The sequence below is a fragment of the Dasypus novemcinctus genome, chromosome 3, assembly GCF_030445035.2.
Source record: "Dasypus novemcinctus isolate mDasNov1 chromosome 3, mDasNov1.1.hap2, whole genome shotgun sequence".
In the NCBI taxonomy this organism is placed as follows: domain Eukaryota; kingdom Metazoa; phylum Chordata; class Mammalia; order Cingulata; family Dasypodidae; genus Dasypus; species Dasypus novemcinctus.
In genome coordinates this window covers 128,711,523-128,726,623 of record NC_080675.1, presented here as the reverse complement: position 1 = coordinate 128,726,623, position 15,101 = coordinate 128,711,523, and the positions used below count along the sequence as shown (strand labels likewise).

At 35.8% G+C, this 15,101-nt stretch overlaps 1 protein-coding gene across 7 annotated transcripts in view; it reads left to right on the top strand.

Moving 5' to 3' along the window:
- CCPG1 (cell cycle progression 1) overlaps window positions 1-15,101 on the top strand; it is a 49,056-nt gene that overhangs the window by 550 nt on the left and 33,405 nt on the right. The window lies entirely within an intron of this gene.

Genomic DNA, 15,101 nt, shown 5'->3' with positions numbered 1-15,101 from the left:
AGCCCCGTCGTGCCAGGAATAGAAAGATTAGAGACTAAATAATGCGGCTGAGATTTCTGCTCGTAAGGCATCCTGATAATGATTTAAGTCCACCTCTCTGCCTTGCTCCTCTGCAGGCCCTCTTGAACATGTCTTCCTAATCGATACATTCTTGGTAGCAGCTGTCCTTACACTGCCTTGTAAGCGTTACATGTTTATCTCTGTTTAATGAGTCCAACTCTGCCATTGGGAGCGCCAATTTTAACGAATTCTGTCAGTTAAGGTTTTTTCTTGAGTAGGTGGAATTTGCACTGCTGTTCTCTACTGTAGTTTTATTTAAAAACGGAATGGTGCTTTCTTGTACCTAGAATAGATGACAGCTTTCGTATTGTCAGTTTAGGGGATGTACGTGCTCCAAAAAAGGTCACATCCACTGGCTAATGCTTAAAATCTATTAGGGCATCATACCTTTGAGTTTTAATAGACCCCACTTTTTCTCAGGGAATATTTATTACACATAGGACTCTAAGTTTACTAGTCTTTCCTGAGAGCATGTCATAAAGGGAAGGAGAGAGAGAATATTTTTAATGCATGTTTTTTTAACCCTTTTACCCTAAGAAGGGTATTCTCGTCAAAGAAGCCTTTAAAACCGTTCTCAAATAATATTTAAGGGTGTGGGAAATACTCAGTTTAAAGTGAAAGCAGGTTATAAAGTAGTGTATTTCCAATTTTGTAATTAGCTATGGAACAAGCAGTTTTGTATTAGAAATTATACTGAAAGGATAATCACAGTTATAAAAGTAATTATCTAGATGGTGAAACTACAAATGATTTTTTTCCTTATGCTTGTGTATATTTTCAAAATTTTCTACATTTTGCTTTTTTATCAGAAAAACCTTGATTAAAAAAAAGATGCAGCGATCTCAGTTAAATGTACCCTTTAAACATTACCTTAGAAAGCAATTAAGCAAAAAAAATAAGTGCCAACAAAAAACATAGGCAGAGTCCCTGGCTCTGGAACCACAGACTATATGGGTGACAAATTTAAATGTAAATTATCTGGAGAGAAGAAACCAGAAATGCATTAGTTGGACTGGAAAGAATAAAAACATATATGATAATTCTTATCATTTGTACATACTGTCTTCCTTTGATCGCTTTCTTTTCATCCTGTACAGTAAAGTCAAAGGCCAAAACTCTTAGCCTTTCTTCAGGTAAGGCAGTACAATCTTGATTAATCCTGCAAATTTGTCAGGTAACAAAATATAGGGCATATTAATCTACTGAAAAGTAGGCTATAGCAGAGTTTCTCCTTTATTATTTGTAGACATTTACCAGTGGAAATAAAGAAGTTATTAAGCACTATTATAAAACAGGAGGCATTTTAAAGTTTGTTTACATTGAATCACTTTGAGTGCTGTGTTTTATATGACTGATAATTAGATTATGTTTATTTAGTTTCATGTTCTATTATAGATGTGTTGGATATGGATGGATAAATAGGATAATTCTTTATAAACCTTTTTTGTTGTTTTTCAGACTATAGTGTTTATCCTTTTTTTTTTTTTTAAGCTTGTCTTCTTTGAGGCTTTACTTCTCCACCCAGATTTTAATACTCTGTTCAGTATTTTCCTCTTTTAAATACTGGGTACTGTGTTGACTTAATGTATTATTAAAATTTGGGTCCATTTATAGGGCATAAGAAACATTGATACTGGCTAACATGTCTGATTTACTAACTGGATCCACAGTATTGTCTAGGATGTGTAATTCTATTCTTATCCGAGTTAAAAGATTTGAAAATATTAGGTGATTATGAACTGCTGAAATCATAATAGTTTATGAAAATGTTATCATCGAAACATCAGCAAGGCCTGTTATAAGCCCAGGTATTTTAAAACAGAAAATGCAGACTCATCTAATAATGCAGAACTACTAGAGGTTGATTTGTTTTTGTGTTTGTGTGTGAGGTTAAGGTGAGGAAGTTGCCATATTCTAAGTGATAACTATTACATTTTCTTCCTGGTAGTTCTACCATTTTGACTAGATTAAAACTGTTTCAGAGTTCATGTCCAATGTATTGCACTAGATAAAATTGACCAAATCTTCTCTCATTTTGAATTCCGAAATGAAATTTAGCCCAATAATGTGAGACAGATAGCAACTAACTGCTAAAACTAAGCATTTTTTAAAAAGAAGAGCATATAATATGTGAAAAGTTGTTTCAGGGCCTATAAGATTTTCTAATGAATATTAGGAAGTCAGTAAGAGTGTTAAAGATTTTCCTCTGTCCTCACAGGAAGTAAAAAATGTAATTTTTCTTTAGTGCTTATCCATAAATCACAATCGTTCTCCTAAAACCATACTTCTGATTCACATTCCTAAATAATGAAATGCAAAAAAAAGCATCGGTTTAGGAGTTGGAAGATATGTTAATGATACTAAGCAAGTAATTTAACTTAGGTTCTATTGTTTCCATTTGCAAATTGAAAATAATAGCTCGTTGGCTTACTTCATGGGTTATTGTGAAGATCACATCAGATGTGAAGCTGAAATCACTTTGCAAATGGCAGAGTGATCTATTCATATAAAATATTATATAGTAATTTTTACATAAAACATAAATATTGAAGTATGATGACTTGATGCCATATATACCTTTTGACTTGGAAGCATGATCTTTTTGTACAGCTTGCTTTTTGTACAACTTTCTAAGTTGAAGGTAACCTGGCCCCTCTCCTGACTGGTTTTGCATTCTGTTGCATTAAAGGTCCTGAAACTGCAGTGTGCTTTTATGGTTGGGCTTTTAATTTGGGTTTTTGTTTTAATCTCACATTTAAAAGATAGGAAAGATCATTAGTCTAATTTAATTATAGGAAATAGATACTGTTTTTACTGCTTTAAAATGGGACTTTTAAGTTGATTTCATGAACAGTGAGACTGGATTGAATATGAAATCCCAGATCCTTTGAGAGATACATTTCATATTTAAACATTGGTCTTTGAGCCAAAAAAAAAAGTTTAGAGCTTAGAAGCCTCCTTCTGGGGAAGTCAGCCCAAGCTATTACAGCAGCTGATCTTTGAGATTAACTTCAAGTTAGATTGACATATAGAACATTCAAGTAAAAAAGTCCTTTAAAAATTGTAAGTAAATTCTGAGGACTTTTTCACAGTAAATATAAATGAAAGTAAAAGGCAAAGAAATATATACTGTGTTATGGGTTGGTAATGACTTTGCTTTTATGAACTTTTCTAACATTTTAGCTAGCATTACTACTGGGAAATAACAATGGATATATATTTAATCATCTATTTTATTAAAAAAATGAAACCATGTAACTTTAAAATAACAAATGGAAAACAGAAAAAATATAAAAAATCCCTTCTTTGTTTTCCATTTTTCCAGCTTATCTTCCTAAGTGAAAAGTAGAGGATAGCTGTAAGAAATTTAGGGTGAATTATCCTTTTGTAATATATATATATATGTGTGTGTGTGTGTGTGTGTGTATGTATGTATTTATGTATTTTTAAACAGTTCTTTTTAAAAAAATAATGCTCCCCCCATGGCTTTGTCTGTTTGCTTGTTTTTGCTCATTGTCTGCTCGTTTTTTTTTCTCATTGTCTGCTCGTTTTTTTGCTAGATATTTGCTTGTTGTCTGCTCATTGTTTGTTTGTCTTCTTTAGGAGGCCCAGGGAACTGAACCCAGGACCTCCCATGTGGGAGGTAGGTGCTCAACTGTTTGAGCCACATCTGCTCCCCTGTATTTTTTATAAAGTAAAAACAAATTTTTTAATTTTTAAAACTTAAGAGTAGAAGAAATTAAAGAACCAGAACATAGTAATTTTCCATATTTTTTTTCTATAAAAAGGAAAAAAAACACCACCAAGGGCTTATAGTGTCCAAGTGAGAGCAGAATATAATTTGTGCCTCTGTTTGCCCTTTCAGGCTTTTCCAAAATTAAAATAGAATAATCCTGGAAAGTCAGGATTTTTCTCAGAACGAGATTATACAGTGAAAGAAATAATTCAGTAATAACAGGTATCTTAATTTTTCCTCAGTGTTTTGAACTCATATTGTTACTTTATTTCAAACTTTTTATCAAAGGTGAAGCTTCTTTTGTTTAAGGCAAAAAAGAGATACTTTTATCTTCAAATATGGCAATAGCTGCATTTGTTTCCCAATTTGAGGGGTATTACAACATAGAAGAAAACCTGTGGAGTAATTGTGTGTTGACTCACTTTTCTTGCAGACTTTTTTTTTCTGAATCAAAAAGTTGCGTGTAACAGTATTGCTCCTTTTCTTGTTCCAGATTTTTAGACAACAGGAACCTAGCTTTAGTGATAGAATTCAGCATTTTAAATGAAATTCCACTCCATTAAGTACTAATAAGTAGGAGAGCCTGCCTATTATATTGTTATTTTTGCATATATTCGGAGGCAAAATCTGTAGGACAGTCATATGACCCACATCTGGATGCTGTAATTGTTGCACTGTGGACTCAGCAACTCATCAAAAGCTGTCATTTCTCTAGTGTTAGTTTTCCACAATAAACCCTGGAGAGTAAACATTTTAATGTGACTCCCACAATTCCTTTAACTTGTCTTGACAAACTGGTTGTCCAGAAGATGTTTAGATTCATATCTGTCATTCATTGAACTTAAAAATTAGGTGTTGTCTTTCATTTTAAAAATGTTTATTTTTTCTGATTACAAAAGTAAATTTTCATTGGAAATTTAGTGGAGATATTATGTGAAATTAAGGTGTTTTTTTTAAAATTTAAGGCTTTAAAGATACTCTTCAAATTTCTAATATATTGCACATAGACTAATATAAATATGATTTATTATACATATTTTTCTGACCTATTTTTTGACTTAATATATTATTGATGTCTTTCCGTGTCATCATGGAAACACATGGATCTACTTAACTTTATATAAATGGCTGTTTTAATTATACATAGTCATAAATTTTTATTGTTAATAAATAATAAATTCACTGTTGATGGAATTTTGCATTATAAAAGTTGTTCCCTTAATTATTCTTATGCATGTGTATATATATATATTCATACTTGTGTGAATATTTCTATCAGATAAATTTTTAGCCATAGAATTGGTAGCTCCTGGGGTATATGTACATGAAATTTTGATAGTTATTGCAAAATTACCTCAAAATGATAGCAACAATATGCATTTCCTACATTTCCACTGTTACAGTACCTATTTTCCCTTATCGTCTCCAATCTTTTAGTCTTTATTAAGCTTTTATTATTAGTCTTTATTATGATTATTTTTAATCTAATCTTTATTAATCTGTTAGGTATAAAATAATCTATTTCCTCTTTGTATAATTTTGGTAGTAAAGAGCATTTTTTTCATTTTTATAAGCCATTTTTTCTGTCTTCTATAAATTGCCCATGTTCTTTGCTAATTTTCTGCTGAGTTTCTGAAACCTTTTAATTATTGATTTGTTGGTACGCTTCATATGTTTTGAAAATTAACTCTGTCATATATTATCCTAGTATATCCTTTGTATTTAATTGAAGTGACTTTTGGCAAACAAGTTTATCAGTTTTGCTTGTTATTTGTTCTTTTGTTTTTAGGAGGTACCAGGAACTGAACCTGGGACCTCCCGTGTGGGAAGCAGGAGCTCAACTGTTTGAGCTACATCTGCTTGCCAGTTTTATAATTTTAAATAGTAAAACTTGTTACCTTTCCCTATATGACTTGTGGGTTTTATGTAAAGCTTGGAAAGATCATCTCTACCCCAGGACTATAAAACTATTTTTCATTTTCTTTGAGTCCTTTTGAGGTTCATTTTGTATATTTAAATCTTTGCGCCATAATTTCACGAGGGTAGTCTTAAAGCTTTATGAAGCTTTGTATTAATAGTGATGATCTCTTATAAAGCAAACGAGATGACATCATTCTGAAAGTCTTTTGCAACATCAAATTTAGGAAGTTTAGTGGAGGCTATGCTTTGATTCCCAAATGATGAAACTTGGCAAAACTCATTCTTTTTTTCATTTGGCAAGCAGGAGAGAAGGAGAGCAATGAAAGTTGCTTTCTTTTTTAATTCAGAGGCATTTTATGTGAAAATGCCTGTGATCTTTCTGCATCTCTTTCATTGTTCTCTACCTTCTACACCAAAAGGATGCTTTTGTGCTGTGCTTTGAGCATCCAAAATGGCAGCCAGTACTTTGTTCCATAGTCAGAATTGTCTGTCAAAAGTTTTGTCCTTGACACTGTTTTTTGGAAAACAACTTAATTTGAACTGTTGTTTGGTGAAAATATGCTGCAATAGTTATCTGCTTTTAATGATTAAAATGCCCTACAAGAACCAATAGTCTTCCTCAGTTTAAGGATTTACTTGACTCTTCTGGCCATCAGGAAATCAGCACCCCCGGGTAGTATTCTGTTTCCCAGACAACACAAAAGTCTAGCAGGTTGTAGGCACTCCTAAGCTAGGTTTATTTATTGCCAGGTTTTGGGGACTGGAATAAAGTCAATATTGTCATTGTAGTATTTAAAAGATAGAGACTGGTCCTTCACTTAAAAGGAGAGTTGGAAAAGAGAAAACAATACATGGGAAATTCTTCCCTCCAGCAATGAAATGGAATGAAGACTTTTCTTCCTGATAGAGGCATATTTAACTCCTGAAGTGTTTGGTATATCAAAATATTTTTTAAATTTTACTTATTTAATTATTCATTTACTTATTTATTTATTTATTTATTTATTTTAGGAGGTACTGGGGATTAAACCTGGGACCTCATACATGGGAAGCAGAAGCTCAACTACTTGAGCTACATCTGCTCCCTGAAAATACTTTTTAAAAATGTGAATTTGTGCCAAATTACCTTAAAGCATAGTGAGTCAGTAACACACATCAACTGTCCACATGATTTTTTCCTGCATTGTTGTTTTTCATTGTGATAAAAGCCAAGCAACAATCTAAACATCCATCAGAAGGGAAATAAAGTATGATAAATATTATCATGTAGTCATTAAAAGTCACATTTTTGAATAATTTTTAAAACATTTCAATGTTAGTGGGAAAAGTAAGGTAGAAAACTCTTTGACCCCAATACTTACGTAAAATATTTGTAAGGATATGTCACTAGTGAATTTAAATTAGGTTTGCAGCAAATATAAATTGTACTCCTGGTATTGAGAAGGACTTTTTCTCACCATGCTTTTTGTTGCTTTTGCACGTTCTTCATTTTTCCTGAAATGCCTTCTCTATCTGCATGTTTTATTTCTATTTCTATTTTCTTTGCATATTGCCTAACCTGTGAAAATTTCTTTAAGGCCTAACGGATAATACTTAAAAGGGTCTAGGAAGTGGATGTGGCTCAGGCGATTGAGCGCCTATTTCCCACATAGGAGGTCCCGGGTTCAGTCCCCAGTTCCTCCTAAAAACAAAGCAAAACAAACAACAAGCAAACAGACAAAGAAACTAACTCAGGGGAGCCAATGTGGCTCAGTGATTGAGCCCTGGTTTCCCACCTCTGAGGTCCTGGGTTCAATTCCCAGCCCTGGTACTTAAAAAAAAAAAGGGGCCGGGGGGGGGGGGTGTCTAGAACATTGCTGCATACTTGGTACCCAGTAAGTATTTCATGAATGAATGTAAGAAAGAATTTATATTGTCTCCAGAAGGATTGAAGCAACTCACAGATTTAAATAAAAGGCTGCAGGGTAACAAAGGTAGGGAACCAAGAATGAAATACTGCTCTATGTATATAAAATACATTCTACAAAGTTTCATTTTTACTAAGGCTCAATATCAAGAGAGAAAGCTCTGTTACCTAACCAACTGCTCAAGATAAACTATATCCTTAGTAACAGTTTCAAGAAAGATAACAGTGAGTTTAGTAGGGCTCTTTTTTTATGGTAATTATGTATGTAAATCAGTGGCATTGCAATAAAGTAAAGTTTAGGTTGAGGGTAATGTTGAGGTGTGGCACTTTTAGGGGAGCTTTCTGTGCTATACAGTTGAAGAGAGGAAAATGTCTTTGGACATAATACTTAATATCCTTTGGGCAGATCCGAACTAGAGATCACTATCTTAAATTTTACATTGAGATAATCTTTGAAAATAAATCAGAAAGGCTTGTGTCCTGATAGACACAAGGGTATCACTGTCTCTGACTGCTAAAAGCAAGATGAAGTGTCGCAGAGGGTTTATGTTTGTCTTTACTTAATAGATTTTTTTCAGGATTTGGTGAAAGAGCCTTAAAAACATGGCAACAGGGGCCAGAATACTGGGGTCGTGTGGTGTTAGCCATCTTCAAATTTTCCTTACTACCGTAGCTTTAAAATAGGAAGTTAGAGTGGGCAGCTACTCCCCATACCTAGCTGTAGGTGAAATTGTTAGATAATAATAGATTTCTTAAGCATTTCTGACTCAACCCCTTCATTAGGATGGGTAGTGATTTTGGTGGCCTTCAATCCTTGTTAAAATAGCCAGGATTAAAAAAGTACAGGCATGCCTGTATTTTTACAGTAAAGTGAATACTGCAATAAAGCAAGTCACATGAATTTTTTTTTTAAATTTCTCTCCCCTTCCTGCCCACCCCGCCCCATGTCTGCTCTCTGTGTCCATTTGCTGTGTGTTCTTCTGTGTCCGCTTGTATTCTTGTCAGAGGCACCAGGAATCTGTATCTCTTTTTGTTGTGTCATCTTGCAGTGTCAGCTCTCCGTGTGTGCGGCACCACTCCTGGGCAGGCTGTGCCCCTTTCACGTGGGGCGGCTCTCCTTATCGGGTGTACTCCTTGCTTGTGGGGCTCCCCTGCGTGGGGGACACACCCCTGCATGGCACGGCCTCCTTGCGCGCATCAGCACACAAGCTCACCACACAGGTCAGGAGGCCCTGGATTTGAACCCTGGACCTCCCATGTGGTAGGCGGACACTCTAACCCTAGACCACTCATGTGGTAGGCACATGCACTATCTGTTGAGCCAAATCCGCCTCCCACATGAATTTTTTTACTTTCTCATTGCATACAAATTTGTTTGCAATATACTGTGGTCTGTAGCATTATGTCTTAAAAACAACCAACCCAATATACTTATCTTAATTAAAAATTTTATTGCTAAAAAATGCTAACCACCATCTGTCTTCAACAAGTTGTAATCTTTTTGCTGGTGGAGAGTCTTGCCTCAGTGTTGAGGGCTGCTAATTGACCAGGGTGGTGATTGCTGAAGGTTGAGGTGCCTGTGGCAGTTTCTTAAAATGAGACAATGATGAAGTTTGCTGCACTAGTTGACTCTTCATGAAAGATTTCTCTGTAGCACACAATACTATTATATAGCATTTTATCCACAGGAGAACTTTGAAAATTGGAGTCAATCTTCTCAAACCCTGCTGCTGTTTTATCAATAAAGTTTATGTAACATCCTGAATCCTTTGTTTTCATTTCAAGAAGGTTCACAGCATCTTCACCAGAAGGAGATTCCATCTCAAGAAACCATTTTCTTTGCTCATCCCTAGCAACTCTTCATCCATTAAAGTATTAATATGAGGTTGCTATAATTCAGTCCTATCTTCGGGCTCTGCTTTTTTTTTTTTAATTTAAGATTTATTTTATTTATTTCTCTCCCTTTCCCCCCTGTTGTCTGCTCTCTGTGTCCATTCGCTGTGTGTTCAGGCTCTGCTTCTAATTCTAGTTCTTTTGCTATTTCTACTACAGCTGCTGTTACTTCCTCTTTTGAAGCCTTGAGCCCCTCAAAGCCCCTCAAAGTCACCTATTAGGGTTGAACTCAACTTCTTCCAAATTGCTCCATGTTCATATTTTGACCTTTCCTGAATCATGAATGTTCTTCATGGCATCTAGAATGGTGAATCCTTTGCAGAAGGTTTTCAATTTACTTAGCCCAGATCCGTCAGAGGATCACTGTCCATGGCAGCTGTAGACTTACAAAATGTAATTTCTTCAATAATAAGACTTGAAAGTTGAAATGACTCTTTGATCCATGGGCTGCAGAATGGATATTGTGTTAGCAGGCATACAAACAACATTCATCTTACTGTATATCTCCATCAGCTCTTGGGTGACTAGGTGCATTGTCAGTAAATGGTAGAATTTTGAAAAGAATCTTTATTTCTGAGCAGATCTCAACAGTGGGCTTAAAATATTTAGTAAACCATGTTGTAAACGCATGTGCAGTCATATAGCTTTGTTGTTCCATTAATAGAGCACAGAGTAGATTTAGCCTAATTCTGAATGGCCATGGGATTTTTATGATGATAAATGAGCATTGGCTTCAACATGTCACCAACTGCCTTAGCTCCTAATAAGAGAGTCAGCCTGCCCTTTGAAGATTTGAAACCAGGCATTGACTTCTCTTCTCTAGCTATGGAAGTCCTAGAAGGTATCTTATAGAAGGCTTTGTTGTCTACATTGAAAATCTGCTGTTAAATGTAGTCACCTTCATCAATTATTTTCGCTAGATTTTCTGGATAACTTACTTCAGCTTCTGTATTAGCACTTGCTGCTTCACCTTGTGTTTTTATGTGATGGAGATGGCCTCTTTCCTTAAACTTCATGAACCAAACCCTGCTAGTTTTGGGCTTTTCTTCTGTAGCTTCCTCACCTCTCTCAGCCTTCATAGAATTGAAGAGAGTTAGACCCTTGCTCTGGATTAGGCTTTGGCTTAAGGAAATATCGTGGTTGGTTTTATCTTCTATCCACACCACTCAACATTCATTCACTTAACAGTAAGGCTGTTTCACTTTCTTATCTTTGATGTGTTCACTGGAGTAGCAATTTTAATTTCCTTCAAGAACTTTTCCTTTGCATTCACTGCTTGGTTAACTGGGTACAGGAGTCCTTGCTTTCAGCCTATCTTGGCTTTTGACATGCCTTCCTCACTAAACTTAAATCTTTTTAGCTTTTGATTTAAAGTGAAAGGCATGTGACTCTTCTTTTCACTTGAGCACTTAGCAGCAGTTGCAGGGTTATTAATTGGCCAATTTCAACATTGTTGTGTCTCAGGGAATAGGGAGGCCAAAGGAGAGGAAGAGAGACCAGGGAACAGCTGGTGGGTCGAGCTTTCAGAACATACATTTAACTTTTCAATTTGCTGTCTTATATGGGCTCAGTCCACGACACCCCCAGACAATTACAATAGTAACATTAAAAATCACTGATTTTTAACAGGTATGATAATAACAGGTCACTCTAACAGGTATGATAATAATGGAAAAGTTTGAAATATTGCATGAATAGCAAAATGTGACACAGATACATGAAGTGAGCTCATGCTGTTGAAAAAAATGGTGTCAATAAACTTTTCAATCCAGGGTTGCCACAGACCTTCAATTTGTAAAAAAAAGAAAACAACAACAACACTATCTGTGAAGTGCAATAAAGCAAAGCACAATAAAACAAGGTGTGCTTGTATTCGTAACTATGGTAAGTTTAACATCTGGTTATGTAGAGGTGGAGCTAGGTCTGAAATAAGACCAGGAGCTCATTGCTATTTCTGATCCTTTAGTTCCTAATCTGAGTAAACGGACATGTCCTCTACTGTAGATAAAATAGAATGATAAAGAGATTAGAGGTAAGAGATTAATAAGAATATATTAAATGACTTTTTATGATTAGTAGGAATCAATTAAAGTTTGTATGCTTTATAAATACCTTTAGAAAAATAAAATTTGAGCTCTTTATCAAAGCTTTGAACTTAATACTAATCCATAAAGAAACTGAAGGAAAAAATAAATATAAAGTATCTTTTTTTTTAAGGTTTATTTTATTTATTTCTTCCCTCCCCCTTGTTATTTTTCACTTGCTGTGTCTGTTCATCTTCCTTATTTCTTTAGGAGGCACTGGAAGCCGAACCTGGGACCTCTAATTTGGGAGTGAGGTGCCTAATTGCTTGAGCCACCTCCACTCTCTGCTTTTGTTGTCTCTCTCATTCTGTTTTTCCTCCTCACATCTCTTGTTGCATCATCTTGTTGTGTCAGCTTACTGTCTTCTTTAGGAGGCACTGGGAACCTCTGCTTCTTGCTTTGTTGTGTCTCTTGTTATGTTTTTTCTTCTTGAGTTTCTTGTTGTGTTAGCTTGCCATGCCTGCCCATTTGCAAAATTTGCTGTCTTCTTTAGGAGGCACTGGAATCCGAACCAGTGACCTCCCATGTGGTAAGCAGGAGCCCAGTTGCCTGAGTCACATCCGCTTCCCTAAAGTATCTTTAGGCAGATTATGCCAAGAAGTACAGTCAGTAACTGCTATAGATTCAGGAGAAGGAGAGGTCCAGTGTGCCAGAGACCATAATCTGGGAAAAATTCATGGAGGAGGGCTGAGACTTAAATCAGAAGAAACTGGAAGAAAGGAAGGAGGAAAACATTCCAGGAAGTGGGATTTGAGTTACTCTACCACTCAGAGAGGCAGAGTCATACATTTTGTGTTCAGAGGACAGCAAATAGATTACTTTGATTGGAGAAGGAGAGTTAATCACTTGCAAGATAGATTAGAGTCAGATGGTGAAAACTTTTGAATGTCACACTGAGGATTTTGACTTTATTTTACAAAATAGTGTTCTCAGGGTTGGAGGAGAGTCTTTTGAGTGGGAAGGGAAAAAAATTCTAGGCTAGCTTTTAAAAAAAATTTTTTTTAAATTTCTTCCTCCTCCCCCCTCCCTCCGCCCCAGTTCTCTGTTCTCTGTGAATATGCTGTGTGTTCTTCTGTGTCCACTTGTTTTCTTGTCAGTGTCACCAGGAATCTGTGTTTCTTTTTGTTGTGTCATCTTGCTGCGTCAGCTCTCCGTGTGTGCGGCGCCACTCCTGGCCAGGCTGAACTTTCTTTTGCTCTGGGCGGCTCTCCTTACCGGGCGCACTCCTTGTGCGCATCAGCACTATGCGTGGGCCAGCTCTGCATCGGTCAAGGAGGCCCTGGGTATGAACTGTGGACCTCCCATGTGATAGGCGGACACTCTATCCATTGAGCCAAGTCTGCTTCCCTCTAGGCTAGCTGTTAAAATAAGTAGTATGTGTATCCTGAAGTCTGTTTCATCTTTGCCATTAGGTATATGTTTTGGGTATTGTGTGCATCTGTTTAGGGAGGGGCAAGGGAAAGAGTTGAAAAATGGCACTATAGAAAGTGATGAGTACTATAGTAACTAAAACAACATTGTTTTGGTACAGGAATAAAAAATACATCAGTTGAATAGAATGGACAAGACTGATTTCATAAATGTATGAGACTTTATATGATAAGAGGTGGCATTTCAAATCATGGAAAAAAGATGGAGCATTCAGTAATTGGGGTACTTTCTATCTTGTGCCAAAAGAAAAAAATAAATCTTGATACATAGATTCAACAGCTATATGTAAAAACCAAAACTCTGTAAAAGTATTAGGAGATATAGGATAATATTTTTATAATCTAGGAGAAGGAAAAACTTTCTAAAGCAAGATAGAAAACCTCGAATCTGAAAATACACCCTATTCCTACCTCTGCATTTGCTGCATAAAGTTTAAAAACATATCTATGACAGATGAGACCATTTAAAAAATAGAAGCAAAAAAAAAAAAATTGAAGCATGCTAAAACATATTTTTAGTAGATATAACAGTGAATTCATTCATGACCCAATTTTTAAAAATCTGTTGCAAATAATAAAGACAGTCCAATTGGAACATAGATAATTCACAGAAAAAGAAATAAGGATAGGCAATAAACATGAAAAACTCCTCAGCCCCATTAAATCCTGGAAAATGCAGGTTCAGACATCATTTTTTCCTCATGAGATGAGCAGAAATTAAAGATGTTTGTTAACCTATGTTGGTGAGGCTGTGGAGAAATAGGTTCTCTCATAAGTTGTTGGTGGAATTTCAACTTTTTGTTGAACTTTTGCTTTTTTGAAGAGCAGTTTTGTAAAATCTATAAAATTGTAAGTATGTATACCTTTTGGTTTTGAGGTATCTATCTTAGAGAAACACATGTACAGAGGAATGTACAAAAATTTTCAGTGCTGTTTTTAACAGTGAAAAATTGGATAAAACCTAAAGTTTATCTGTACAGGAATGATAAACTGTAATGCAGCCATAACATGTTTTGTTTTTTTGTGATATAATTTCCTTTTTATACATAAGTGAGATTTTAAGGTATAATTCTACATTCTTAACAAGTCCTGGAGATTTTTCCATGATGAGAGTGCTATTTTAGGAATTAACCGGGTAAAATAGCAATTGTGGGGACACTAGAGAGAGGGAAATCAATAGGAGGGTGTATTAGTTGGGTTTCTAGAGATACAGAACTGACAGAAGATATCTAAATATTACATGATTTTATAAAATTGCCTCATGTGACTGTGGGGATGCACAAATCCAAATTCCGTATGGCAAGTCACAAGCCTGGAACTGCGATGAATGTCCTTGATGAGTTAGTTCCTCAGGAAAAGCTGTATGTCTGAAGTAGAGTTGAAAATTCTCTCTTTTGAATGCTGAAATCATTACTTCTCCTTTTAAGACCTTCAACTGATTGAATGAGATGTTTCTCATTGCTGACGGCAGTCTCCTCAGTTGATTATAGACTGTAATCAGCCATAGATACAATCAGTTCACTGATTTAAGTCCACAAAATGTCCAATTTGGCTAGTGTTTGCTTGACCAAACAACTGGGCACCATTACCTGGCCAAGTTGACAAATGAGCCTAACTGTCCCAGCGGGTGTTTTAGTTTCCATGTTGCTAAGGCAACCACCATGAAATGGGTTGGCTTAAACAGGAATTTATTGCCTTACGGTTTTGAGGCTAGAAGTCCAAAATCAAGGCATCATCAAGGCAGTGCTTTCTTCCAGAAGACTGTGGCATTCTGGAGCTTGCTGCTGGCAGTCCTTGGTCCTTGGCTTTTCTGTCATATGGCAATGTACGTGGTAGCTTATCTTGACTTCTCCCTTCTCTTCCAGGTTCTGTTGACGTTTAACTTTTGTCTGCTCCCTCTGGCTTTCTCTTTGTGACCTTCCCAGAAAAGACCATCAGTAGTAGAATTAAAATCTGTCCTGATTCAGCTGTACCACACCTTAACTGAAGTAACCTCATCAAAAGGTCCTATTTACAAGGGTTCACACCCATAGGAATGGATTAAGTTTAAGAACATGTTTTATGGGGTACAT